Below are 26,663 nucleotides of genomic sequence, written 5' to 3' on the forward strand. Positions count from 1 at the left end.
GGACACACTAAGTGGACCCACTCTGCGGGCCCAAAAGGCATGGCGAGCCAGCATAGGTAGGTGGCAAGTGATGGTCACAATTTTGTGTCACCTTGCAATACGAAAAAACACGTATCAATATCAATTCAATGTTTGAATTGAATTGGGGGAATGGACAAAACATTAATTGAAAGTTTTGTTCCGTAAACAAAACTTTGGACCAAATACATATGAGAAAAAGACAAAAAGCAAAGTAAATCAAATGAAGCCAAAACTTTGTATTTCAAAGTTTTGAAGGATTCAAATTGACAAAAGGACGAAACCAAATTAAAGGCTTCACGAGAGACTAGCCTATATATATGTAAGGGGGGTCTTCAATATTTCCCCTTCAGCATTTTATGTTTTAGCCTCGCTCATTAGATAGTTATCTTTAGTTTATTGTCTGTAGCTTCATTCCAGTAGGTACTTTATATTCCGTCATTTTCTCTTCCAGCAGCTTCAATAATGTAAGTTATTTCTTCTTAATAAAAGTCATTTCTTTTCAATTTTAATTCCTTTCCTGCATTTACTTATTTATTGTATACATCAAGTTTATTTATTCCTCCTATGACCATGAGCTAATCCCCCCACCCCTCAGGGGGAGGGTTATGCTGCTCGTGTGAGAATCCGGATTGACACTTTAATGTTCTAGAATAACTACTTAGGAATTAGGTGTAGATTATACATCCGGTCCCAAAATGATTGAGACTATACAAATTTGGAATGCTGATGCTCCAGAATAGTCTCGCGAGAGACCCAAAATGTCTCGCGCGCGACTCTCTGGTGTCTGACAACTCTCCAATTTGTCCAGCTGATGTAGAATCAAACCAGGAGCTGAAATGATATTCCAGAGATGAAATATTAGTTCAACTCCTTATGCTAGTGTGATGTGACTCAGAGATATGGGCATTTCGCTAGGGATCGATACTCGACGTCGTCTTGGGTTTGTCTATGAACTTGAGACGAATTAGAGCTGTAGTGATGTGGTAATATAAACTATTAAAAAATGATTCTTGCATGAGTATGATTAACCCTCTCCATGTTTCTCTATCTTTGTTTATTTACGTCGAATCACCGTTAGTAATTTACATTACTTGCATTACCGTTAATTTACTGAAACTAACTAAAAAACCTAAAATCCTACTCACCAATAGTTGTAAATCCAATTGTACACCTTGCCGAGCCCTAAGGTTTGGACGATCCCTTACTCGAGGGCCACAAAACTCTCTTGTAAAACGCCAAAATTGGTGCCTTGGCTGGACACACTAAATGGACCAACTTGGCAAAAGGTAGGTGGCAAGTGATGGTCACAATTTTGCAAATAGGAAAAACACGTATCAATATCAATTCAATGTTTGAGTTGAATTAAAGGAATGGACAAAACATTAATTGAAAGTTATGTTCCATGAACAAAACTTTGGACCAAATACATATGAAAAAAGACAAAAAACAAAGTAAATTAGATGAAGCCAAAACTTTGTATTTCAAAGTTTTGAAGGATTCAAATTGACAAAAGGATGAAACCAAATTAAAGGCTTCACGAGAGACCAGCCTATATATATGTAAGGGGGGTCTTCAATATTTCCCCTTCAGCATTTTATGCTTTAGCTTTGCTCATTAGATAGTTAGCTTTAGTTTATCGCGTGCAGTAGCTTCATTCCAAAGAGGTACTTTATATTCCATTTTTTTCTTTCCAAAGCCTTCAATAATGTAAGTTATTTCTTCTTAATAAAAGTCATTTCTTTTCAAGTTTAATTCCTGTCCTGCATTAACTTATTTATTGTATACATCAAGTTTATTTATTCCTCCTATGACCATGAGCTAATGCCCCCCCCCCCCTCTCAGGGGGAGGGTTATGCTGCTCGTGTGAGAATCCGGATTGACACTTTAATGTTCTAGAATCACTGCTTAGGAATTAGGTGTAGATTATACATCCGGTCCCAAAATGATTGAGACTGTATAAATTTGGAGTGTTGATGCTCGAAGCCTCTCTGAGAGACCCAAAATGTCTTCATGGCGTGACTCTGCAGTGTCGATGCGACTCTCCAATTTGTCCAGCTGATGTAGAATCAAACTAGGAGCTGAAATGATATTCCAGAGATGAAATATTAGTTCAACTCCTTATGCTAATGTGATGTGACTCAGAGATGTGGGCATTTCGCTAAGGATCGATATTCGACGTCGTCTCGGGTTTGTCTATGAACTCGAGACGAATTAGAGCTGTAATGATGTGATAATATAAACTGTTAAAAAATGATTCTTGCATGAGTATGATTAACCCTCTCCCTGTTTCTCTATCTTTGTTTATTTACGTCGAATCACCGTTAGTAATTTACATTACTTGCATTACCATTAATTTACTGAAACTAACTAAAAAACCTAAAATCCTACTCACCAAAAGTTGTAAATCTAATTGTATACCTTGCCGAACCCTAAGGTTTGGACGATCCCTTACTCGACCTATCCTACCAAACCTACGTGAGTAAGGTAACTTGACTAAAGGGACGACTATACGGACTTTAGACTTGGACTTTGGTCTTCGGATTTCGGACTGTGCCAAAACGTGAATTTAACTGTTTTATCAGTGGAGGAGAATTTCTCTTATGCTAATCATATCTTAGTACAGAGATTGCTAAGATTGGTTAAAGATCAATAAAAATTGTGACTTTTGTTGTTTTACTTTATGTAGATTAATAAATGTTAAGATTAAAACATGAGAAACTAGTTAGAATAATCATAGCTTCACATAGATGGATTAATCCTTCCTCTATGTTCTTCCTATTCATTAAATTCAACTTTTAATTGATTAGTTTAAATTAGTTTAATTTTTAATTAGTTTATTACATTGTTAGTTTAATTAATTTATAATTAGTTTTAGTTTAAATAAATCACAACTCTACTCTCATTGTTCTCACCGTGATTTCTAGTGGAATTCTAAACGATTAAGAGTGGAACCAATTCTGACTCTCTATATTGCATAATAAATTGAAAGTAGGAATAATATTTATGAGGAAGTTGATCATTAATTGTTTGTGTTTTTCTATAGATAATTAAAGATAAATTTTAACCATTATCAGGCCCCACACCATATTGATCTAAAATCCTCTTCGCAAACCAGTCGTATCATGAAGAATCCTTTTCCAAGTGGTATAAGCTTCCAGTCCCCCTTGGGTTTCCACTTCTCTGTGGCCATTCTTCTAACTTCTTCCACTTTAAGCCTTTGGAAATCAAGTCTACCCACCAAGCTGAATTTGCAGTATTGCATTCTTCTTTCGAGTGCTCTTTTGGGTAGTTTGATTGACGACATGTTACCTTTCATCTCAGGTGTAGGGAGATCTGAGAGATCCAGATGACATGGTTGTTCTCCCCTTACCTTGTTTGCAAAAGAGACCCTTCTAGTGTTTTCCTCAGGTTCCTTGCGAGTAATCGTTGCTGGGATGTTAGCGTTCCCTCCATCTGCAACATTTATCTCTTTTTGTGTTTCCAGATCTTGTAAGAAAGCCTAAGGGCATGCTAGTTCGTTTGCCATACCCATATAGTTGCGGGGAATAGAAAAGGTACGAACTTGACAGGTCAAGGCCCATCAAACTCTGCCAAAAAAGGAAGCTTTTTATCTAAGGCATGAAGATGGAGAGCTTATCCTTAGAAAAAAAGTCGAGAATTGGTAAGAAAAAGGTGTGAAATACCTAGGTTAACCCTGGGTATGCACAGTGTTGCGGAGCACTCTCATTCTTTCATGATGTTACAGCTTGCCCCTACAGCCTTAACCATTGTACGTTATAAAAAACAAATTGATGTATCCTACTTGAAGAATTACTCAGTATCCAAATGCAAACCTCGTTGTACATATAGAGTTTTTGCTTACAACCGAAGCAACTAGGTTTTGTAACGAAAGAGGGCATTTATCTGAAAGCACATGTCCACGTATGAGTCACTTACAAGTAATTAGGCTGTTCATTTGTAAGTTATTTAAGGCAATTATATTGGCAAACAGGAAAATACCCCTAAGCACAAGAGGCAGCTAGCATAGTAGACATGAAACACTGCCTGTTCCAACACTGTACTCTTAACGATGAACTTTTGTTTATAACTGTTTGTACAGTTTATATACTGGCATTCATTAGGAAATACATGCTTGTAGCGAAAGCAACCAACATATAACGTCTTGAACTCTTGGTGTTTGTTCAAGTAAGCAAGTGGTATGTAAATAAAAGAACCCGCGCGTTATTACTCTACAGTGTCACTCTATTTGAGTATTTTCTACATCAACCTACAAATGCACCTATTTTAAAGTGTCTACGACATTTTACTGTAAAATCTGTAGCCGTCACGTTTCCACGGCTGATCTATTGGTACCACGAGATGTTGGAGGAGTCCCGTCTTTTGCAAAAGTTCTGAAAACGATCAAACACCAAGTCACTGAAGTCACCAACCTGCAGATATGTCTCCAACTGATCATAGGGTTTTCAGAAAAGAAAGTACTCCTGCTATTTCTTTTCCTAGCGTGGTTATCTCATCAAAAAATTGTGTTGCCCGGGTGCTTCATAATTTGTGTCTGAGTCCTTAATTGAATCAACGTGTTCGATCTAGATACTGACTTAATTGTATGTGGCACGTATTGGATGCATTTGTAAGTTATTTAATACTCAAAAAAGTAACTACCATATATATGAATACAGTTTTGTTACTAAAACCTCACCGTAACTGACCAAAATAAAAATCTATTTCCCCTAACTACATGATCTCTAATTTTATGTATTTTTGAGAAACAACACTTTTGGCAAGTGTTTTTTCTTTATTTGGAAAACAAAAGAGATGAAAGAGAAAAAAATAGACATAACACACTCAACTCTCAATAACTCATATGTATATTTACGATGAATGTTTTCTAAACCTTAATTCCCCAATCTCTTATTCTTTTTAGTTTTTGTTAATGAATTTTATTAATTATAATTCAATTTTGTATGTAATGAATTCGACATCGCTTTCGAGTCCATTACAATTTTAATTTGTTGCATAAATTTTTGATTGTCAATTGTAGTGAATTTATTACTTTTGAATCTACTTAAAGCATTGGGAATTTGTTCAAAATGAAAATTAAAAATTAAAATAAACACTAAAGTGACGACAAAAAAATGTACTAGCAAATCTCTAAACATATACAAATTTAAAACAATGGTGGGATCATAAACCATGTTGGCTAACAAACTAGCTTGAAAATTGGGATCATAAACCATGTTGGCATGACAAACTAGCTTGAAAATCAAATTTTGCTTTACCCACTAAAATTTTTGACAAAGCGGAAACATGGGGATTATATTCCCAATCTAGAATTTGTAAACGCTTTGTAAGTACCACGAGATTTTTTGCTATTAATATTAATTACTTTTTTAGCCAAAAAAATGTCTAAACATTGTACAATATTCTTTATTGTGCCCTAAGTTCTTATGTTTTTTTCCTAATGCCTTTTGGACTATTTTCCTTACAATTCCAAAGAATTCATTGCTTTTTTTCATTTGTGGAATTTTAAAGTGGTTTCCATAAGCATATATATTTGTAAAAACATATATTTGTAGGCACTTTTTTTCCCAAGTTCTTAATTTTCCAAAGCTAAATGTCCGTGTATTTATTTATTTTCTCCTAAATCATTTCATTAAGCAATCTAGTCTTTTGTAATTCCAAAATTTACATATCTTTTGTGATGGGATTCGAATTGTGTGTTTTTTTTTTTACTTTTAAAAAATATGCAAGGGAAAACAAAAATTCTACAAATTGGGTGTTATTTTATTTTAGTTTTTTTTTATAGTGACTAGTTGTGGCTCACCCTCACCCAATTTTCTGGCTCCGCCACTGATTGGATGCCTGATACATGCGATGCGTCATGCAGCACCAAGACTCCAAGAGCACCCACAAACGTCCTAATGTTGATCTGAATTTTAGTTTTCTGTATACATATATCCTATTTGTTGATCATATATATGTAGTTCAGACGAAGCCATTTGATAGCATACAGTTGACTTTATTATAAAAAAAACTTACAAGTAAAACAGTCTATAAGGGAACAATATAAGCATTATAACATTGAGAAGACGAGAACTAAAAGTGTTCTTCACAGTGCACTAAATGAAATCTCAACTCCATCAACTAGCTTTGGATGAGGAAGGTACATAATCTTTGCATCTGGATTTATTAGTTTCCACCTGCAATCCATAAAGAAAATATTGTTGCTGTGCTCTAAAATCATATACAACATAATGAAGCCAGTATTGTACCAACAAGTATTCTTTACTACTTGTAGCCTGTGACCAAATGGTGGAAAAAAAAAATGCGGATTGGTTTCGTAAATGGGAAGGTCCATTCCAAACTTTCTACAGATTTCAATGAATGTAAGCTATTACCATTCTTATAAATGGAAATAGTAGTATGCTTGAATTGGCATGAACTTAGAGAATGCAGCATGTTGTTCTTATATTTTTTTTCTTTTTCATTTAATACAATTAATCTTACCCAGCAAAAAGATAAATAAATAAAAAGTGAAGAAAAATGCCAAGTTGAATCCTAGCAAGCATGTTTCATGGACAAATCCTTGGCCCCCCTCCAAATACTTGATATGTCCCAGGCTTTGGAGGGTTATGAATAAATATGAATATATATCAGTATGGGCAAGAGCAGTACTCCTACCAAAATAGTTTATCTTTAACTTACATTCCATCTGTCCGGATTGGAAGTGCAAGTTACTACAAATGAAATTCTCGATCAGATCATTCTCCCACTATTAGTTGGTGTAACAAGTTGCCCAAACCGGCTAAGCAATATTCCGTTTAGATTCAAGCGAATATGGTTGGAGAATGAGCAATTCATGGAGATCGTGAAGACTAGTTAGAATGAGCCCATGTTTGACGGCCCTATCAGACTAGTCATGAAGAAACTAAAAAGACTCGAGCAGTCTCTCAAGGACCGGAACAAAAGAATTTACTGGGGAAACAGGAGTAATACTACACTTACAAAGGAAAAATGACTAAGTCAAGACACAATGACGTGACATATTGTAACATCAATGTTGCAGTGGTGAAAATAAGAGCTAAAAATCTTTTTTCTCTCACTCAAAACACTTCTTCTCTTTCCATTATCATCTTTCCATTCTTATTTTGTCATTCTCATCTTTTCTTCATAGCAAATCATCCATTCCATTGATTTTTCATAGTACAACATTGATGTTGCAGTGGTTTTCATGGTGCAACATTGATGTTGAAGTGATATTTCTCGGTGCAACATTGACGTTGCAATGGTTTTAATTTCTTGGTGCAACATTGATGTTACAGTGGTGGTTTTTCATATTGTAACATGGATGTTGTAGTGCTACGCCATTGTGTTGGTCAACTGTGTAAAATTCTCTGTGTCAGTGTAGAATTATTGGGGGAAACAAGGACAAAATTAAACTCGCCAGTAACTCTCTTACTGTTATTCAAGAGAAGCAAGACATGGATCCTTTTGATGAGGCACTACAAATGGAAGAGATTGAAATAGAACAAGCTCTAGCAAATCTCATTCACACAGAAATGAGTATGTGGAATTGTGGAAGCAAAGAGCTAAAATGAAGGATGACTTCGATGGGGAAAGAAACTCTACTTTCTTTCATGCAATTCATGCAAAAGCTAAGACAAAGCATGTAAGATGTTGAAACTTTTGACTTACTTTTCATTGAGTTTACTTGGTCTATATATATATATTCTCTAGCTTATACAATTTGGCAATCACTTGATTATAGGGATCTTCTTTACAAGTATAGACTTTCTTGTAGGATCTAACACAAGAAACTTATGGTACTAGAAAAGTGTTGACCAAGAAACCCTTATGTGTTTAGTGGCAACTGTGAACTAGATGTAATACTCCCCCGCAAACTCGATGGCATAGTAGAGACAAGTTTGGAAGACAATAAGGAAAAGCGTTTCTTCGAGAGTCCCTTGGTGAAAATATCAGCAAGTTGATCAATGGAAGAGACAAAATGAATACGATGACTCCCAGAAGCGACTCCCTCATGAACAAAACGATAATCTAGTTCAATGTGTTTGGTCTTAGCATGAAACACCGGGTTAGCAGCCATATAAGTAGCACTCAGATTATCATAATAAAGAATTGTAGGAGAACCAAGAGGAAGTCTAAGATCACGAAAGATATAATGAATCCAAATGGTGTCTGCACAAGTCTAAGAAAGAGCTCTATATTCGGCTTCAGCACTAGAGCGAGTGACAGTTGGCTGTTTCTTGGCACACATGAAATGAGATTAGGACCCAAGAAAACGCAATACTCGGTGGTCAAACGTCGACTATCAGGACGTCTAGACCAATCAGCATCAGAATAGGCAACAAGTTGGAGTGGCGAAGATGAACTATGGAGGTGTAGACCTTGGCTAAGAGATCCTTTTAGATAATGAACCATTCATTTAACAGCAACAAAGTGGGGTTCATGCGGTTGACTTAGAAATTGAGTTACATGATGTACAACAAAGGGGATGCATGACAAGCCTAGTTAACGTAAGATTTTGAAGAGCACCCACAATTTGGTGGTATTCTGTAGGATCTTGAAGCAATGTACCTTGCAAAGATGATAAAACACCACATGGAGCAAGAGGTGTAGAACATGGTCTACAATCAGTCATGTTGGTGCGCCCAAGGACATCCAAGATATACTTAGTTTGAGATAGATGCAAACCAGTTGAGTTTCAAGACAAGACAATTTTAGTAAAAGAGACTTCCAGAACCTAGGTCTGATACCATAAACAAGTATGTAAGATGTTGAAACTTTTGACTTACTTTTCATTGAGTTTACTTGGTCTATATATACATTCTTTAGCTTGCACAATTTGGCAGTCCCTTGATTATAGGGATCTTCTTTACAAGTATAGACTTTCTAGTAGGATCTAACACAAGAAACTTATGGTACAAGAAAAGTGTTGACCAAGAAATCCTTATGTGTTCGGTGGCAACTGTGAACTAGTTGTAATAGTGTATAGAGGAAATCAGAACTGAAGAAGGCGTTGTGCTGCAACAACAATAACAGATAAAAAATTACCTGGTTGAGGCATATCAGAAAAAATTTAAATTCAAAGATCTGGTGCAAAATCCTGCTGTTATGAGTCTCATTCCTAAGATGGTAACAATCCAAGATAATGAAGCACTTACAAATATTCCTACCATAGAGGAAATTAAAGCAGTTGTGTTCAGTATGGATCCAAACAGCTCCCCCGGCCCCGATGGATTCCAAGGAATGTTCTTTTAATCCTACTGGCAGATTGTAGGAACTGACGTGAACAGAGTGGTCATATCCTTTTTTTAAGGACAAAATCATTCCACAAGGTCTAAACTCTAACTTTTTAGTTTTGATTCCTAAAGTGAAAAATACTAGGGAGATTGGGCACTTTAGACCTCTTTGCTTGAGTAACTTCATTTTTAAGATTGTTACTAAGATCTTAACAAATATTGTTAATTCTATTGCTAAGAATGTCATCAACTATAAGCAACATGGATTCTTGGAGCTTATGAACTTGTAAATGATTTGCACATCGAAAGAAGAGCGGATGTAATGTTGAAGTTGGACATCTCATAGGCATTCGACTCACTTAGTTGGAATTTCTTTTCAATGTTTTGGATAGATTTGGTTTTAGCTCCAATTGGTGTGACATAATAAAATCTATTCTTAGTAGTGCCAAAATCTCTCATATATATGATAAATTATAGTCCATGTGGCTTCTTTGGTGTTGGTCAAGGTCTTAAACAAAGTGACCCTTTGTCACCTACACTCTTTGCCATTGCAGAAGATGCCCTGAGTAGAAGCATCAACTGGTTACACTACTATGGATATGTCACACCTATGGCATTTGCAGGTGACTGCCTATCTCCATCTCACCTGCTTTTTGCGGATGATATTATCTTATTTATGAATGGAGGAATTGAAGGACTTAGAATCATGAAGGACTTACTAGATTATTATCAACAACAAGCAGCAGGCCAAATCATCAATAAGAGTAAGAGCAAGCTACTTCTGGGCAGCATGATTAATACTTGCAAGAATTGAAGCGAGTTGAAGATTTGCTTGATATCAAAGAAGGTGACTTGCCAGAGAAATATTTGGGAGTTCCACTATTTAAAGCCAAAGTTACCAAATCGCATATTATATTCAATCATTGGTGGACAAGATTAAGAAGAGGGTTAGTTCGATGCATTTGCATCCAGTTTCTGATTTTCCGCTAATTATTCTTTGAGGTTAGTTTGAAGCATTTGCATTCAGTTTTCGATTTTACGTTAATTATTCTTTGAGGTTTGTTATATATACATGATTCACTGTGTGGGATCATCAAAGAATTCTAACTGCATTTATTTTAAAAAAACAATTGTAATTGATTGTTGTGAATATAACTAAGAATTGACTGCATTAGATATTTTTTAGTTAATGGTTAAAAGGGATAATTCTTACAATATACATAGTTGAATCTTTTCTCAAAGTAGATAATAAATCCATCAAATAGCAATGGTGAATTTGGAATGCTCTTGGTAAAATCTAGACCAATTGAGACAGAGTACATGGATCATGAGTTTACGTTAGAATGCAAATCAAATATTGGTACGGTAAAATAGTGGAGTCAACTCTAAAGCAAGGGAAATCCCAATTTCATTTTGGGTTTTTGAATGTGCAATATATAGTAACACAGTGCATGTAGATAAAAATTGCTTCGTGTCCCTCCTTCTTAGGCAACTTTGCATTGAGATTTACTCTGTTGCCAGTCTTAGTAACCATGACATCTTTCTTAATGAATCCCCTATGAACGAAATAAGTAGTAATAACTTCTTCTTTGTGTTATCCTGATTTTGCTGGATTTTTCATTTACCTACATCATGTTTAAAAGTTTAATATAAGTATACAACATACATCTTACCCCATACTTAAAACTCGCCTCAAGTCAACTAATTTCATTTTTCTTTTTGCCTCCTTCCATTTCCTATTAAATTGAACTATATGGAGTCTACACTCTAGATATAGTAGTGCATATGAAAATAGAAATTGAGAATTAGTCACATGTTAGCGTCTAACAAACCCTACCTATACACTTATACATAGCCTATATTTCTTTTGGTCCTACATCTCATTTGTGGTATGCATGTCTCTTGTAGACCAATTTCCTAAAACATAAACCTACATATATGTTTTGAGAGTGTTTACTACCATAATGTTTTTTTCTCTAGTGATTATTTACTGCTAAGTACTTTACATATTCTACATAATTACCTAATTGGTCTATAATGCATCCAACTATCCATTTAATAAAAGAGTTCAAGAATATGTAACAATCCAAATTGTGATTAAGCGTCAACTCTCTACGCAAGTTGATTGAAAGTTGTTGGCAAAAAATGACATTGAATAAAAATTGAGATTGATGTATAAACTATCAGCCAGAATCATCAAAACATGTTAAGAGTTAGCACCACATTTACAATTTCAGGTTCCACGTACTATCTCTTTTAATAACTTGTAACTTTAAAGCACGTAAGAAGCGGATCGGAAGTCACTCTACTGCTCCCATAAGCGTAGTTTGATTTGAAGTGTCGCAACATCGGAGAAGAAGGTAACCATCCAAAATTTGCAATTACAAACAATAATCATAGTCACCATCTATCAAGTTCTCTGAACACACAAACACATGAAGAAGCTCGAGCTGTATACGATCTGATCTGATATCTTAACCAAACTTGCTAATTTTTTTTTTTTTTTTTTTTTTTTTCGGTATTGAATAATGATGGAAGTATATTGACTCCTCTAGGTGAGGTTTAAGAGAACTTGGTAATACGGAGAATAATGATGGAAGTATATTGACTTCTTTTGGTGAGGTTAAAGAGAACTTGGTAATAGGGAGAAACTTTCCTTTCTAGTTTGAGACGCAAGGCTTTTCCTAAATTTTGTAATTAGTTTAAGTGTTGTGAAAATATTAGAGTCTTTGTGAAGGCTCTAAAAAATAGAGCCAAGAGGGTATAACTATAATATATATCTATTAAATATTAAGTATAACCATCCACTAAGTAGTTGAAGCCCCTCAAAGCTTGCATAATTTATGTACATAGGTTTTATCACTTGGTTGTTTTGGGCTGACGGATTTTGTTATTGATTTCTCTCGATCTATATCAAGTTACCAAATTGTGTTTAAGTGTTATATTCATGTGCTTCATACTATGTTGGATGAAATTGAGCTTTATTTTGGCTTTTAGGCTTTTAGCTCAAATTACATCCAAAGCTGAGATGAAACTCAGGTGGATGGTTAAAACTTTCGTGTGATGGGTTAGATTTGGAGTCAACTCAATAGCAACCAATCTATACATCTAGCTTGGGCCCAAGATGAGCCTATAAAAACTGTAAGATAAAGCTAACACAAAATACAAATTTCTTATACAACCCATATTGTAGCATTCATGGACATGTACTAAATTTGGTTGCTCTATCAATGTCTTGGTCATTCCGTTCCACACTAAGACCAAACAATGAGTCATAAACCTAGAAGCTAAACTGATCCAAGAAAAAGATAATAAATGTCCAACAAAGAAGCTATCAATCTCTTCTTTGTCTGATTTTCCTTAGTGTCAATTCCTTATTTGTCAGATTTTTCTTTAAAAGTCTCATATTTTTTTTGGAATTAGTCGAAGTGTTTAGCAAATATTGGAGACTCTGTGAAGGCTCAAAAAATAGAGCCAAGAGGGTATAGCTATAATATATATCTAAGGATATATATATATATATATATATATATATATATATATATATATATATATATATATATATATATATATATATATATATATATGTGGTTTGGATAGGTAGATAGCCAAAATGGAAACAGCCATCAGACCGCCAAAATCAAATCCAAATCAGAAACCTTAAACACGAAATTACGAAATTTCGAAATCAACCCATTTTCGGCTTCAAACATAAAACACTTAACGTAGGGTTTTCTCTCTCCTATTCCTATCTCCAATTTTCTCCAAATCCAAACCCAACAATTTTCGGTAAATCAAAAATGGAAAATTGAAACCGAAAATTGAAATCAACAATAGCTATCTATCATTTTGGGCTGAAGACCATATAATTGCACGCTTTGGGAGCTCAATGTAAAATACCTTCGTTTACTGATTCTGAACGTTTGATTGGTGATGCTGCTAAGAATCAAGTTGCTATGAACCCAATCAACACTGTCTTTGGTAAGATTTATTGTTTTTTATTTATTTAGATATGTTGTAAAATGTTCATGATATTAAATTTATACTGATTTAGATCTTTTGTACACGGTTTAATATGTTAGTAGTAGTTGGAAGAATGTGTAGATGAATGAATGTTGAATCAACTGATTGAATTTGTGTACGAATTATTTGATTGTATGTTGGAATAATGAATTTAATTTGTAATTCAAATCGATGATTGCATTACATTTGGATATTCAATTTATGTGTGTGTATTTGGTGAGGATATCTTATAGTATTTTTGAATACATTGATTGGGGATGAGTAAATTTGATAGCTAGTCCTTACTATTGTTCTTAGTCTGTCAAAGTTTTTAGTTTGCTCTGAGTTTTTAGTTTGCTCAAAGTTCTTAGCTTGTCAGAGTTTTTAGTTTGCTAAGAGTTCTTAGTTTTACTTTGGAGAGAGGAATAGGAGCGAGTAAGAGAAAACCCTTCGTAATTTGATTTTTCGGTGTTTAGATATGGGCGTTTAATTTTTTTGTGATCCAACGGCTAAAATTTGGCTATTTTTTTGTTGTCTACGAAATTGCTGTCTACTTAGCCTGATCGTATTCTACCTAAAATCAAACGCCCATATCTAAACACCGAAAAATCATATTACGAAGGGTTTTCTCTGACTCGCTCCTATTCCTCTCTCCAATCTCTCATGGGTTCCTCTTCTCTCCATTTCTCATCCAAAATAGTACTATTATGAAGCAAGACATAAACTCTGGATTTGAATTTGTTCCAGAATTATCGATGAATATTTTTTTATGTCGATGAAAATCCTTTTGTACCATCCTTTTTTGATATCGATGATTTTTTTTTATGTCGAGAAATGAGAGGTTGGCTAATTTGATTGGGTGTTGTTGTGAAGGAAATGAGAGGTTGTTAGTTGCTGAGTTTATGCCGAAAGAAATGCTAGCTAAGCATCTTTTTCACTGTAATTGTTTTAGTTGATTTAAACAAATGTAGGTTAGTACTTATACTTAAGTAGTAATATGTTTAGTTATAGACTGTTTTGGACTATTTGTGCAGTACGTATGAGTTTGATTGTCTGTGTTATTTCTTATATTTGAATTGGTTTAATTGAAATGAGTTTGGTTGGAAATGGTTAAGGGGACGCACAACCCATGAAATGGGCTATGAGATTGAGAGTAGCACTGTATTTGGCTCAAGCTTTGAACTATTGCAGCAGTAAAGGGAGAGGTATGTATCATGATCTCAATGCATATAGGATCTTGTTTGATAAGGTATAATGCTTCTTTTAGAAAAATGCTTATTTTCTCAATGAATGGTAAGTTGCTTTCTATTGTCTAGACCTTATTTTTTAAACGGTTGTTGACAGGATGGTAATCCTAGGCTCTCATGCTTTGGTCTAATGAAGAATAGCAGAAACGGGAAGAGTTACAGTATGAACTTGGCATTTACACCTCCAGAGTACATGAGGACAGGTAAATACTACTTAATGAAGAGTACGTTGTTACCTTTCTTTGCGATTTCAATTTAAAGCCTTTATGACATTCTAATTTCAGAACCTGCAACCATGATCCTTTTTATCGTGATAGCTTGTGCTAAACTTTTGAATAGAACATATACTTTGGTTGTTTTTGTTAATGCCACTTAAGCTAGTAAATAATTTTTACAATGTTTGTGTTGTCCAATTAGCAAGTCTGATTCTTAACCAACCATACTACTGCATCTGTTACTTATGAATTATTTAGGTTTTAACTCGCTCAAAGACTATCAGGGCTTCTAGTTTGTTAAGGGTGTGTTCTGTCAGAGTTAAGGGTGTGTTCTGCCAGAGTTTTTAGTTTCAGTTCCGTCAGAGCTAATGGTGTGTAATAGCAAATCCAATTTCGAATTCTGGAGTTGAAAAGGAAAGGTTTTTAGTTTATATAGATTTATTTGTATTTGGAGTTGAAAAGGAAAGGTTTTGATGTTCGATTCTGGATTTGCCATTTTTTTTTTGTATTTGTCAGTAGGGTTTATATCAGTTGATTCGCATTGTTTTGTTCTTCTAGGTTGCTATTGCCTTTTGTTTTCTCATGTTTGTTATGGTGCAATGTTTATCTTGGTTTGGTGTTTGATTGTATTGGTTTGTTGTGGTGTGTAGTTTGGAGAGGAGAATATGGTGACAGAGATTACTCCTTTCCTTTTGTCAGATCAATTGCTTGATGCAAATATCCGAATTGCAGCTGAAGCGAGTCTTAAGTAGTATCAAGAGCTAAGGATGCTAAGGAGTGGCTGTCAGAGCTAAGGATGCTAAGGATGTTTGTTGTGGCTGTCAGAGTTTTAATTTTGGTTGTCGGAGTTTTAAATTTTCACATATTAAGTCCTCTGGCGAGAATTCTATTCACATCATACCTATTGTTTTGATTGTCTGTGCTATCACTCTATGGGTCTTCTCTCATCCAGGTATATATAGATAGCAGGAAAACCAAGAGAGAGCATTTTTCTTTTGTATAATGTGGTGTAGTTCATCCATTCTCTGCCATGGTTCTTTTCTCTGACAAAATGTTTTCATTTAATTTCCTTTGTTCCCATGTTTACACAGTAGTGGATCTTACCAAAACAGCTGATGTTGCTGCTGTAAAAGTCGAAGGAGCTAATATGCATAATCATGGAAACAAGACTGGCTTGTCATCAACCTAACAAGTCCAAATCCGATCAAACTTATTAGTATTAAATTAGATAGCAGGACTACCTATCAAGAATCCAACTAATTTTCTTTAAAACTAAAACTATTAAACATCAACAAGTCTCTCTATTAACTCTTCTTTGCCAAAACAATGCCTCATTTATCCTTGACATATGGCCAATCAAATACTAATTCGGGAATTCCTTCCTTCTACCACCCACGCATAATTTTAAGCATATATATTAATACATAACATCATGAAGATTCAATGCCAAAAGCCCAAAACAATTGCAATAGAGACAAATGTAAATATCACCACATATTCAAGTACACCGATTTCTCTGTAAGCTAGTTCTGACAACAAAATAACATATCCAAAATCAAAATATATCAACTATGCAATGCTTCAACAAAGTAAGGACATAAAGTTCAATTTCGATCAAACTTGTTAACTGACATGATCCTAAACTTTCCATTTCGAAACAAGATTACTTTCCTTCATTCTCCTCAGCGTTCAACCCATACTTGCGGTTGAACTTAGCAATTTGTCCTAAACTTTGAGCCATCTGTCGTTTTGCCTGAAGTGGTAGACCTTACCAACATGATGAATTTTGGTCATCATAACATTAACCAGTCTCCCACTCTGCATCACATAGGATATCCATTGCCTTTGAGGGTGAATTCCTCTCATCTCCAACTACACAAAAAAGATAAACCCATTAATAGAGGAAATCTAGTGAACACATGAATCATGGTACTGGCAATAAAAAAATTGAGTGTTACATTGAGATTAGCACCTAATAAATGTAAAAAACAAAGAAATCCCATTCCCTTACTAACATCAAATTAAAACATACACAAAATGGAACTTCTGAACTAAAATAAATAAATATAAATCAAAGAATTTACCAAAAAAAAAATGCGATGATTTGAAGCCCTATGCATCGCCATATTTGCCGAAGTTTGAAGAATTAATTAATAATCTATACACTGATACACTCTGTATGATCAAAATAATCGGCAGATATTTTCATTTTTGTACTTTCAACATTCGGCACATTTCAAGACTGCAATTGGCACTTCTGTTGGCAATGTGCTATTGCTAATGTATAAGATTACTCTGCAGTGAATGCCAACACTCTGCAGCGAATGTTGCAATACTCTGCAGCGAATGTCCCTTGTCCAAAAATGGCCTACATAATAAAAGTTTGATTATAGACTTGTAAGGAAGTTTATGTGACAAAAAGAAAAAACTTATAATATAGTCATACACAAACTCACCTTAAGGCCCTCTGGGGAAAGGCAAGCTAGTCCTCCAGCTTGAGCAATGTGATGGAAATGAGAGACATCATTAGGGCCCATTCCTTTAGGACAACTAACGTAGAAATATGGCTCGAACCCATGAACGTTGCAGCAGACGCTATGCCCTAACAATATATAAAACAGAACACCTAAATTTCCCAACATTATCCAAAAATACATCTCTTTTACGTTCTCAATATCTTTAAGAAAACTAAAAACTCTGATAGGCTAAGAACTCTGAGCAAACTAAAAACTATGATAGGCTAAAAACTCTGAGCAAACTAAAAACTCTGACAGGCTAAGAACTCTGAACAAACTAAAAACTCTGATAGGCTAAGAACTCTAAGCAAACTAAAAACTCTGACAGGCTAAGAACTCTAAGCAAACTAAAAACTCTGATAGGCTAAGAACCCTGAGCAAACTAAAAAGACAGACTAAGAACAATAGTAAGCACTAGCTATCAAATTTACTCATCCCCAATCAATGTATGCAAAAATACTACAAGATATCCTCACCAAATACACACACATAAATTGAATATCCAAATGTAATGCAATCATTGATTTGAATTACAAATTAAATTCATTATTCCAACATACAATCAAATAATTCGTACACAAATTCAATCAGTTGATTCAACATTCATTCATCTACACATTCTTCCAACTACTACTAACATATTAAACTGTCTACAAAAGATCTAAATCAGTATAAATTTAATATCATGAACATTTTACAACATATCTAAATAAAAAAAAACATTAGATCTTACCAAAGATAGTGTTAATTGGGTTCATGGCAACTTGATTCTTAGCAGCATCACCAATCAAACGTTCAGAATTAGTAAACGAGGGTATTTTACATTGAGCTCCCAAAGCATGCAATTATATGGTCTTCAGCCCAAAATGATAGATAGCTATTGTTGATTTCAATTTTTGGTTTCAATTTTCCATTTTTGATTTACCGAAAATTGTTGGGTTTGGATAAAATGGGTTGATTTTGAAATTTCATAATTTCATGGTTAAGGTTTCTGATTTGGATTTGATAAAATCCAACGGTTAGAATTTGGATGTCTGATGGTTGTTTCCATTTTGGCTGTCTACCTAGGAAGACATCCAAAACTGAAACAGCCATCGAGTAGCCTATTATCAACCGTTAGATCATCTAAATCTAAATTAGAAATCAAAGGCCCAAATCTAAAAGTATCGAAATCATACTTACGAAGGGTTTCCTCTCTCCTCCTCTCCTATTTCTCTCTCCAGCACCGAAATAATTACAGCAAATTCAATCCATTTCAGCTCCAAAATCAACCCATTCCAGCTCCTCTAAAATCGAATTCTCCAAATTCAACCCATTTCAACCTAAATTGCGACTCTTATTAATGATGTTCTCGAACTTTCAAGACTTGAAGATGGAAGCCTAGAATTAGATTGCAGAACTTTCAACCTTCATGGAGTTTTTAAAGAGGTAAGTTATTGAATCTTTTTCGACTATCTATGTTAGCTCTGAATCCAAATAGTGTTCAAAGTCTTATATTTGTCAAAGAGGCGGTAGCAAGAAAATAAGTATTGAAACTCTTCGTAGTTTGATAATGTGTATTGATGTTGATTGAAAATACTTTTCCAACTTATCCCCAACTTGTGACAAACTACCTTCATTGGGAAAAAGGAAATTAAAGGGTTTAGGAGAATAAAAGTTTTAACTATAAAAAAAAAAAAAAAAAAATTGATCATCTGATTTCTGTTTTAAATTTTAAATTGCAGGTCATAAGTATGATAAAGCCTATCACTGTTGTGAAGAAGTTATCACTTACACTAATGTTGTTGCCTGATTTACCTGTATGTGTTGTTGGAGATGAGAAATGAATCATGCAGATAATATTGAATGTTGTTGGTAATGCTGTGAAGTTCACTAAGGAAGGCTATGTTTCAGTTATAGCTTCTGTTGCCAAACCAGAATCCCTGAGAGACTGGGGGGACTCCTGAATTTTACCCCGTGTCAAGTGACAGCCATTTCTATTTACATATACAAGTCAGTGAATGGCACATGATCTCTACACTTCTACGGTCTAAAGATACGAATAACTCGAATAACTCGTTTCGGTGTAGATTTCAAATCCTTACTCACGTATTCGTGCATATAGTTTAAGTAAGGGCTTCGAACCAATCTAAATTCTATGACAGCATACAAATTTCTAATGCTCTAAGTTAGAAAACATAGTGAGTAAGTTTTTATTTTACTTTATGACAAACATGGTTGGTTATACTAAACTACTTGGGTTCCTTCTAGATTTTTAAGTTTAGTTAACATGCAAACTACAATAAAATGAAAATCGATTTATAAAAGTGTGGAGGGAGTAAATCCACTCATGTTTTGAAACACCCTTCTTGCTTGACTCTAATTATTACATATTAATCTTCCTTAAAATTCCTAGACAAATTTTAAATCAGATTATATTTTGATCCCTAACAACATAACTCATATCTAAGATTATGTTGCTAGCATGAGAAACTAAAACAATAACTTATCTCTAAGTCGTCACCTTAGTTCCTAACTAAACTTCACACCAACTACCATTTTGGGGTAGGATGTAGAGTCTAGCTTATGGTTCTAAACAACTACTAGAATTAATTTAAAAAGGTTATTCCTCACATGAGCATCATTAACCTTCCACAAAGGGAGAGTCTAGCTCATGATCATGGGTTAAAATGAAAGTTACAAGATAGATAAGTAAAAAGAGATAAAAAGAAGAAATGAATACAAAACAAACTAATTACCTAAGGAAAATAGAAGTTTTTATTTAGAACTAGAAGTGTTGTCCACTATTAAAGTGTTACAAACTTTTCTCTAAAAACAATAAAAGTTAAAAAAAAAAAAAGTAAAAACAAGGCATGTAAAAGAAATAAAAGTCAAGGAAGTAGATGCTAGCTCCTCCCAAAATCAGCCCCGTTTATATAAGAGAGCATTTTTTTCTTTTCCCACATGAAACACTCCCCCCTCATTTACTTTCCTCTTATCCAAAACTAACCCCCATTTGACACCTCTCATTTTTTTAGATAATCATCACCTAAATCTAAACACTTCATTAATTTCATGCAAGGTGTCAAATTTGCACCTTTGTCTTGACTTTTATGATGACTCATCAAATCTTGCGTGCCCGCCTAGTGGGTCCATGTTCAGTGTCCAGTGGTGGTCCAGTCTTTTGGCATTTTTACAACTTCCTGCCTATGCGTGGAGTTCGCCGCACTGATCGTTTGGGCAACTCACTCTTCGCATGAGCTTCGACAGTTTGTCCTAGTTCAAGAGGTATGAGCTTCGACAGTTTGATGCTTCTGTGCACCTAATCCCGTTTCTGACTGGATTCTGTACTGTTTAAGTCTTTGGGCTTTAGTCTAGATTTGTTGGGCTTCACATGGGCTTGATCAGAAAGCTTATGTCTACTCCCTATTCTGTGCTTATATGTTGGCTTTATCATTATTTGTACGTTGAAAATGCGATTATTTTCATAAGCACCCAAAACTATAATATTAAACCCCGAGAGACATAGCATTTTGTCGATTATGTGTTTAATAATCATGTAATAATTATATTTTCGTACTTTTGCAGGTTTCCGCATTTAAAAGGAATATAATGATAAAACATGCGTCGAAGTACGAGAATACTGGAATATTTGAAGTTTCCCACTCAACCCCAGTGAAGCCCAACAAAGCCCTAGAGAGCCAAGTTTCCAAAAGAACAAAACCGGTCGCGAGCGGGTCCACATATAAAGAAGCAGCAAACTTCCGAAGTTCACATCTGATAAATCGGGGTGCCGACGTTGACTAGTGAACTGCCAGAGTGACCAGGGCGACAAACTCTACGCAAAAATAGAAAGTTGTAAAAACGCCAAAATCGGCGCCGCCACTGGACATACTAAGTGGACCCACTCTGCAGGCCCAAAAGGCATGACGAGTCAGCATATGCATGTGGCAAGTGATGGTCACAATTTAGTGCCATCTTGCAATGGGAGAAGACACGTACCAATTCAAAGCAGGTGGTTTGAATTGAAATTGGCTAAAGGACGAAACCATAATAAGGTAAAAGACAAAACTTTGATTTTCAAAGTTTTGAACGTTTCAATTAGCAAACAAACAAAAGCCAATTAATCCTTCACGAGACATCAGCCTATATATATGGAAGGGGGGTTTTCAGATATTCTACTTCAGCATTTTCATGCTCTAGCCTCCGCTTAGCAGTTAGTTAGTTTTTATTTCAGCACTTACATTCCGTCATTTTCATTCAGTAGCTTAAATACTGTAAGCCATTTTACCCTTAATAACAGTTATTTGTTTTCTAGTTTAATTCCTGTCCTGCATTTATTTACTTAATGTATACAACAAGTTTTATTATTCCTTCAATGACCATGAGCTAATCCCCAGAAGGGTTATCTTTGCTTGTGTGAGAATTCGGATTGACTCTTTAATATTCTAGAATCACTACTTAGGAATTAGGCATAGATTAGACATCCGGTCCCACAATGACTGAGACTGTACAAATTTGGAGTGTTGATGCTCAAGAACAATCTCGTGTGCGACCCAAAATGTCTCGCGCGCGACTCTATGGTGTCAGACAGCTCTCCAATTTGTCCAGCTGATGTGGAATCGAGCCAGGAGCTGAAATGATATTCCAGAGATGAAATATTAGTTCAACTCCTTATGCTAGTGTGATACGGCTCAGAGATGTGGGCATGCGCTAGGGATCAATACTCGACGTCGTCTCCAAACACAAGACGAATTAGAGATGTAGTGATGTGGTAATATAAACTGTTGAAAAATGATTCTTGCATGAGTATAACTAACTCTCTCCCTGTTTCTCTATCTTTGTTTACCTACATATAAATTACTATAGTAATTTACATTATTTGCATTACCGTTAATTTAATTAAAACCAACTAAAAAACCTAAAATCCTACTAACCAAAAGTTGTAATTCCAGTTGTGAACCTTTTCCGAGCCCTAAGGTTTGGATGATCCCTTACTCGACCTATCCTACCAAACCTACGTGAGTCAGGTAACTTAACTAAAACGTACGACTATACGGACTTTGGACTTGGGACTTTGGTCTTTGGACTTCGGACTGTGGACCTCGGACTTAATTAATCAAGAAAACCAATAAATGTATAATTAAACGCGTTTTATCAAATGGCACTGCTGCACGCCGAAAGACTCTGGACTTAACGTAATAATTGGAACACATCACGTAAAACCCTTCCCTACCTCTTCATTTTTTTAATTTCCATTTCTTTTGCAATACTAACGTATTACGTACCTATTTTCCCCAACTTTTTCTACTAACAGATATCTGTGAACCAGATCTTGTTTATTTTTATTAGCACAGTTTAAGTATTCCGTAGGAACTTGAAGTACTGAACTAACAAAAGAGTCTCGGACAATACTAAATTAGTAGCGTGCGAGACTAACCTGGAGTATCAACACTCCGATTTTCAGGTACAGGCCACTTTCCTTTTTAGTACTCTTTTGGACTCTCTTGTCCAGTTTTTCCAGTAAGTTCACAAGCTTGGGAGTTAGTTCGATCGTGTACGATGAATCGCGTGATGCCAGGTTTCAAATTCTTAAACTCCTCAAACTTTGTCGAGGATATTATTTGGTTGTTACTATAACCTGTTTTACCTTGCATGTTTGTGTGTTGGCAAAAGAACTCTTTGCATATAAATGTGGTTCGTCATTACATCTTCACATTAACATGATTAATATGATTCGAATATATTTGGATGTATGTGTAGTTTCAAACCACCTGCTTAGAATATTTTTGTATGTGTATGTTACATCAATTCACGTACGCGGTATTCATTTGTATGAGTTCGTTCTCGACATTCCCCTAGCTCATATTTAAGTTGCACGTATCAATAGCTATAGATTATTGCATGCGTAGGACACATTTCTATTCACATAGATTTGCATATGTAGACTTTCTGTGTAAAACTAGCATGTGTTAATTGTATGTTTAGTTTCTATTTTGACATCTAATGTTTTTAATTGCATGTTTCGTAATCACGTCTCCATAATACATTAATTACGTAAACTAAAAATAAAAAAAAATTAAAAAAAAATTAAAAAAAATTAAAAAATAAAAAAAAAAAAAAAAAAAAAAAAAAAAAAAAAAATTCTAATAATTAAAATTTCATTTTAATCATCTTAATAACACCCCGCATAATACACCATCATAAATCATCATCCTATTCCATCAGTGCCTAGGAAACTTGAAAAAAATTGAGGTTGCCTAATCAAGGAACGTGCTAGCACGAACAACCTCCCTCAATTCTCTCAGGTGACCTCGCTGCTGGAATATTCACACGTTATCCTAGCTTACCTGCTCAAGTTAGCAACAGCTCAGGAAGACATGCTTCACCTCCCTCTTTCCTTAATTCTAAAACCTCCAGTCATAATTCGTTCCTTATGAGCCTTAAATTAAAATTTATATTTGTATGAGACTATGGTCTGGTAAACATAAGGAATTAGAACTTACATATCGTCGCCGAAAATACAATAAACAACTGCTTATGCTATCTCCTAGACATAGTTCCTCCTCTGTAAATCAACCTCGTCAAACATCTCTGTTGCCATCATCTCCCTTAATTATGGCCCAGGAAAATCCCACAGTCGAGAAACCCCTTTCAGATTTCTATATTGCCTTATAAGAAGGACTTGCCTCCTGCATTAAACTTGATGCTATTGTAGGTGATTTTCGAATTTCGCCAAACATTTTCGGTTTGTTACCTGTTTACCATGGTCTAGACCATGAAAAACCATACAATCACCTTCGTCGGATGCAACAAGTAGTCACCACTTTCCGCCATCCGACTGTTACCAACGAACAAGTCTTGCTTAGGTTGTTTCCCTTCACCTTAGCTGATAAAGCTTCAATTTGGCTCACAGGCGAAGCGCCGCAATCCATTGACACATGGGCCAAACTCATACAAGCATTCATGATAAAGTTCTATACTCAGAAGAAAACTACAGAATTGCTTCAAAAGATTTAATTCTTTCGCCAGCACCCCCAGGAATCCTTTTCGGAAGCATGGAGCAAATTTAATGATCTGCTTCTCGAATGTCCCCATCATCAACTCGACACCACTGTATTAGTCCGTTCATTCTTTAATGGTCTCTCTAACCATCAAAAGGAAACCTTAGATATCATGAACGGTGGTTGTTTCATGGACAATGGCGCTACTGAAGCATACAATTTTCTTGAGAAACAGGCTTCACGAAGCACCCATTGGGGAAACACTGATTCTTCCAGATCTTCTAAAGACACTCCTACCAAAGTTACGTCAATGTTCGAGGTCAAACCCGATCCGGAATTAAAAACTCCAATCGAGTCCCTAAACAAAAAGGTCGATGCTCTTTCGGTACAAGTAAATGATCAAAAACCCAAACAGGTCATGGCTGCCAACGGTTCCCCATGTCCTATTTGCTTAAATCCTGAGCACGCCGATTCTTATTGTCATTTGGTATACGAGTGCCCTCCCTAACCTTCTGAAGAGGCTTGTGCTTTCAACATCCCTAATGCACCTTGGTGACAACATCCGAATTTATCTTGGACACCACCTGCCCAACAACAAGCTCCTCCGGGTGTCAACAACGTTCCTCTACGACCACCCGCGAACTACAATTCCTATCGTCAAGGAAATCCTCCGTAATTCCAGCAAGGGCAAAGCAATTTTCCCAACAATGCAAATATAGGGTACCAAAACAACCGCAACCTTGTTCCCGCTAATCAAGGATATGGCTACCAAAATCAACTCGTAAATAATAACCGTGAACTAGTTCCTGCTGTTCTGCTGGTACAATCCACAGCCGATAAAACAGCTGAAACTTTTCTGACATACATGAATTAATAGAATCAAATCCTAGCTTCTATCCAACAGTCTCTTCAGCTGTTAGCTCAGGATAAAAGTCAAAAGGGCGTGTTCCCTAGCCAAGCAGTTCCAAACCCTAAGCCTACAAACACTGCCTTTGAACTTAACAATGCACCAGGATCTAGTAATCAAAGCTAGGGTGAGGTAAATGCCATTACCACTCTTCGTTCTGACCGAACCATCGACAATAAAATACGTATGCCAGACAAGGAATCGACGGAAACCATGGTTGATGTCCTTCCAACTCCTACCTCGCAACCTATAACGGACGAAGTTGTACCTTCCAAATCTACACCCACGTCCCTAGGGAAAGACGCCACTGATCCTTATGCGTGATTCTGCCCAAAAGCTCCGTTCCCTGCCCGTTTGGTAAAGAACAAACGTGAAGAATATTTCGATGAGATCCGTGAAACCTTCAAAAAATTTGACCATAAACTTACCTTTCCTAGATGTGCTTAAGCATTTACCCAAGCATGCCAAGTTTTTGAAGGACATGTGTACCACCAAACGACGTACGAATATTCCTCAACAAGCGTTCCTCACTGAGCAGTTTCCCTCGATCACCACTACCAATGGTGTGGTAAAATACAAGGACCCAAGTCGACCAACTGTACCATGCACGTTGGGCGACAAGTATATCGCTACCTCACTTTTAGACCTAGGTGCTAGTGTTAACCTACTTCCCTACTACTTATTTAAGCAGTTAGGTCTTCATGAATTAAAACCTACCAATATGACTCTGCAACTCGCGGATCGCTCCATCAAGTACCCAAAGGGCATAGTAGAGAACGTCATAGTCAAGGTCCAGGATTTTTACTACCTAGTTGATTTTGTCATTCTAGATACTGAAGTGGCCTATGACTCCATTCCTATCATCTTAGGACGTCCTTTTCTTGCAACTGCTAACGCTCTCATAAATTGTCGGGACGGTTCAATGACATTGTCTTTCAGGAACCTTTCTGTCGAACTCAATGTATTCAAATTAATGAAACAATTTCCCGATCCTATAATGGAGGGCGAGATTAGTTTGGTTGATAGTCTGGAACATGATTATTTCACAAACTCTTTTCCCCAGACGAGATACACCAATTTCTTTCTTTTGATAATCCTGAGTTTGACGATGACTCGTACATAAAGGATGTCCACGCATTATTAGAGTCAGTACCACTATTTGATCCTACTGCTGCATTGCAAACTGATTTAGAAGAATCGGATTCACTCTTTTCCATTGAAGAGATGATCCCTCACGAATCCTTGATCCCCAATCCTCCAACTCCAGATTTAAAACCTCTACCCTTTGATTTGAAGTACGAGCATCTCGATCTCGATGGTAGTCACCCTATAATAATTTCTACTCACTTGACTACCGAATTTTAAGAGGCACGCGTTTGATTCATGTCATTAAATGAACACCGCCCGCTATCGGATGGTCCTTAGATGATATCAAGGGAATAGACCCTAACATATGCACGCATCGCATACATCTTGATGACGGCACAAAGACATCACTAGAACCACAATGCCGCC

The sequence above is a fragment of the Coptis chinensis genome, chromosome 5 (assembly GCF_015680905.1).
Source record: "Coptis chinensis isolate HL-2020 chromosome 5, ASM1568090v1, whole genome shotgun sequence".
Classification (NCBI taxonomy): domain Eukaryota; kingdom Viridiplantae; phylum Streptophyta; class Magnoliopsida; order Ranunculales; family Ranunculaceae; genus Coptis; species Coptis chinensis.